This window comes from Mytilus trossulus, chromosome 10 (assembly GCF_036588685.1).
Source record: "Mytilus trossulus isolate FHL-02 chromosome 10, PNRI_Mtr1.1.1.hap1, whole genome shotgun sequence".
NCBI lineage: Eukaryota > Metazoa > Mollusca > Bivalvia > Mytilida > Mytilidae > Mytilus > Mytilus trossulus.
Window position 1 is genome coordinate 45,502,108 of NC_086382.1, and position 4,724 is coordinate 45,506,831.

Here is a 4,724-nt window from a genome sequence, read left to right on the forward strand (position 1 = left end):
TTTACAGATGAAACAACAATTAGTATAAAAAGCTATTTTTAATTCTATAAGTCATAATGCCGAATTTTTTGGGTTAAGGTGTGATTGTTTTATTAAGATTTTTATTTTTAGGTGAAAGAATAAATGTGTCAAAATGAAACCTTTGTGGCACTTTTATTAGAAAATCATAGTATAAATATTGATATAATATATAGTATAAATATTGACTTCAGATGGCTTTTACTTTAAAGTGTCTGGAAACCCTCTCTTCTGTCAAATGTATGAATCATATTTATTTAAGTGGTTACTTCTATCACTTTATTAAGCTGTTAATTTTTTGTTTGTTCTTCTAAATTAGTCTGTACTTTATATAAAATAATTCAAAAAAATTGTATAAGTACGAGGTCAAGTTTATTTAAGACTTCAATTTTATTTTATTCTATTCTAAGATGAATATGTGACTTTATTTCTTAAACTGTATATGTGTATTTATGATTGATGATGCAAGCTATAATTTGTATGTATAAAATAAGATATTGAGGAGACAAAACGCAACACAATAGTTGAAAATACAATTTAACATAAACATATGTAGTTGCTGGTTGTTTTTGTTCCGGAAAAAGAAGCTTTAAAGTGTTCAACAATGCACGAAACGAGTAAGAAATCAAAACACATGTCGATATAAGTTAATTCGTATTAACTTATAATCTTCTGCAATACAATATATGTTTTTGAAAATCCAAAAACGTCACTGCAATGTAAATTAATGTTATTAAAATTTTATTTTAATATAAAGTATGTATCTTTGGGTAAATTTCCGAGGTATATTTAGAGAAATTATTTTTTTATTAAGATGACGCTATGTGCTGTTGAATATATCAATTAAGTGAAGTTTTGACGTGTCTTTTTTGTATCTGGCCATAAAACATTACGGACACAAATCTGAAACTGAAGGTGCACACTTCGTGCTTATAGGAATGCATACAACATATCGAAGCAAGTTTAATAGCTGATGACAGGTTCAGGCTTTTTCTATACAGAATATTGATGACGTCATGAAACTAGGCTAGTGTTCAAATTATCGTAGTGTTTTGAATTTGGATTAGTAAAATATCGTCGTATCAGTTGTGGTGAGGTTGAACTACTAAAAAATTAAACACACTATAATTTTTCAATACTTTCTATCATTCCTCAGTCGCATTTAAATAACGACAATCATACATACGAAGCCAATATGAAATACATTGCAATAATTTGAATCAATAACAAAGAAAAAAACAATGTTAAGTTTAAGAAATTTGATAGTTTCGCACCGAACAATCATTTTCAAGTTCCTTATATGAACTTGCTATTGCAAAAGTTTTTTTTTAAATCTTCGTAACTTACAGTTATACATTTCCTACTAAATTGCTAAAAGCATTCTTCTGAGATAAATAAGTTCTGTCAAATATAAGTATTAAATATTTTCTGTCTGAATTATTCTTTAATTATTATGAAAGTAATGCGATAGACGTTGACAGACACCAGACAAAACAAAGAATAAGCCACACTTCAAGTCAAATGTATAACTTTATTAATATCGCCTTATTTTTGCCTTTTAATGACAATCCGATAGTTTATCAATATTTATACATATACTTAAGCTAATATTGATCAAAACTTTTAAAAGCAGAATAAAATATTTGCAGTCTATTATTAAACGGTGAGAAAAGGGAATATCATTATAGTGTTAAAAGTTAAAAGTTCATTTTTTCGAATACTCAGTGGGAAAATTATGAAATATATGCGGTAGGCATATATATTTTGAAATTCAAGTACAAGCATACGCGATTTATACGTCATATGAATGTATAATCTTTAGAATCTTTTATCCAAAATAATATTTCCTTTAGTTGGAAAGAATTAACGTGTATTATGGTTAATGTCAAATTTTAAAGCTAAACAAAAAAATCTCCAACCTCGCAGACATTTCATACTTTCATGCTAAAAACTTGACCGTTTGCCTAGTAACAAATACCATTTTACTATAATGAAAAAATATATTCCTGTCATATCATTATTCAAAAAGAGGAGACGTATCCTAAAAGTCCTTTTTAGTCAATACTGAAAAAGTTCAAACAGTTTTGAAATTTACTTTTTATACTAAACTATATGACAATGAGTAAACATATATTTTTTTCGATATTTACAACAGCTAACAATATGATGGTTGGTATGATGGTAGACAGTAACAAGGCCGTAGCAACACCATCAAATATTTGTGTGTGAGAGAAAGAAATGTCATTTAATTGTAAATGAAGAGAGAAAGATCATTTTCATTTTGACAGTAGATGGCTTAAGAAGTAACCATCATACAAAAAGAAACATAAGTTATTTTTTAAAATCCAAATAAATAATGGTAGAAGAAGTGCAGCAATAACAACTTACAGAAGAAAATGAAGAGAGAAATATAATTTTCATTTTGACAGTAGATGGCCTAAGAAGTAACCATCATACAGAAAGAAACATTAGTTATTTTTTGGAATCCAAATAAATAATGATAGAAGAAGTGCAGCAATAACAACTTACAGATACACGTGATAGGTTTTCATATTATTTTTTTTATATTTAAGACTGGTAGTACAGCAATTTATTGCAATTCAAAATATTTGTCAGTAATTTTCGTGGTACACATTCCATCTGATTCAGGATTACATACAGTATTGTACGATGAGTAACAATGTTGTTGTCAGAACTTTATTATCTTTCTATTGTCAATTTCTTGACATAATTCTAACTTCATTACATGCAAAATATTTTCCGTTTTGTTCGTCAAGTGACCATTATCAACATGGTTGGCCACATGGTATGTGTCAAATCACCTTGTCAGGTTTACTTTATTTATTCATCCGCACAACAAAATGTACCAAATTACAAAGTTAATGATTCTTGTAAGAATTTGTTTATTTACGTGATAAAGGTAAATTGGCGATGAAATCAACGACAAGAGATGTTTTCTAACTACTTTCATAAAACATCTTGATCAATGGGGGACCACCCTTAAGTAGAAAATGCTATGGTTCCTAAATTTTATTCATTCATTTGCAGGTGCTAGATTTTTGACACAGGCTTGGAAGAGTATATCAACAAAAATGTTGTAAGTAATTCAAGGACTATTAACAGAAAGCAAGAAGTTAGGCACAACCGATTAATTATTCATTAAAATGTTCCTCATCTTGAAAAGCCGCCTGAAGTATTTTTAAGCACCATCATAAAAGTATTTAAGCAGTTACTTCAGTGCTAAATTTAAATGTTACGAATCGTATGGGGATTTATTACGACAGTTTTTATTTACCTTTGACCTTGAAGTGACCACAATTATCCAGAAATGCTTTGCACCTGCGAATTAATTATAATTGCTTAAAGCGTTACATAAGGAAGAATGGAATAAAGGGAATTGAATTACTCACTTTTGAATAACATATAAATGTGATTTTTTATTAATCTTACAACTTTGTGAGAGAAAAAAACCCAGTATTTTGAATTTATTGAGAAAAAAGTCACGTGAAATACTATTTGCTTCTTTGCCTAATTTATAAAATTTAAACCTCGAATAACAAGTGTACTGAAATAATATCTGTGATATCTATGAGATGACTTTCTGACCACTCGGTTTGAAAACACTGCTAGTGAAGGTTTCGTTACCGTGGGTGTCACTAAACCTGTGATGATATAAGATCATATTGAATAAATTTACTGTTAATGAAATGACTATTTTCTAACCCCAGACACGTAACGTCAAAACCATTTTTAGCACAACGTTTTGGATTGCTTTGTATTTTAAGCTGTCTAACTCTATTATGAATGTGGCTTCCTGGGACTAGCTCTTTTTTAGTTATTGCTATTCCATGAATTTTGTTTGTTATCTTGATTCATTTTTCTTCATCGATCATTTAAAATATTTGAACATCGTTAAATTATTGTCGCCTTAATTTAGACTGTTTTCATTCGAGCAATGATAAAGATTCTTGTAATGCACGTCTAGCGTACAACATTTTTAATGTCATTTCAATATTTTTTTTTCCGTTCTCAGCAATATGATCAATAATAGATTCTTAAAGGAAATATCAAAATGAAAATGAATAATTTAGTCGTAGAGTTTAGTTCTCACCTAGTCCTTATTGTCAGATTCTATGTGTGTAAAATTTTATGATCTTTTATTGCCGGCTATAAGTTATGGACTGTTCTTATAGCTTAATTCGTATGGTATAAATAAAAAAAAGTGGTATGATTGCCAATGAGACAACTCTACGCAAGAGACCAAAATGACACAGAAATTAACAACTATAGGTCACCATACGGCCTTATTATTGTGTAATACCACTTCATTTCAACTGAAATTGTCTCATTTGCAACCATAGTGCACCAAGTTGAAAGTGATTGATCAACAGTCACCAAATTTTCAATTAGACATGGAAAAGAACACAGAAATGCTATATAGTGCAAGTTAGAGTTAATGGATCACACTACATTGTAGGTTCATTTTATATCATCTGCATAAGAAGTCTGACACGAAAACGAACATTATGCGCTATGACTGTTCTTAATAATTACACGAATTTGCTGTAGGAAATTTTCGAAACTTTCGTTTGACCTGTTTTGATGTGTCTTGATGTTTACTGAATAAATAAAACGAAATTACTTGATACAATTGTGAAATAATTAAGACAAGAAAACAGTCAGTTCAGTTTATAACAATATGATTA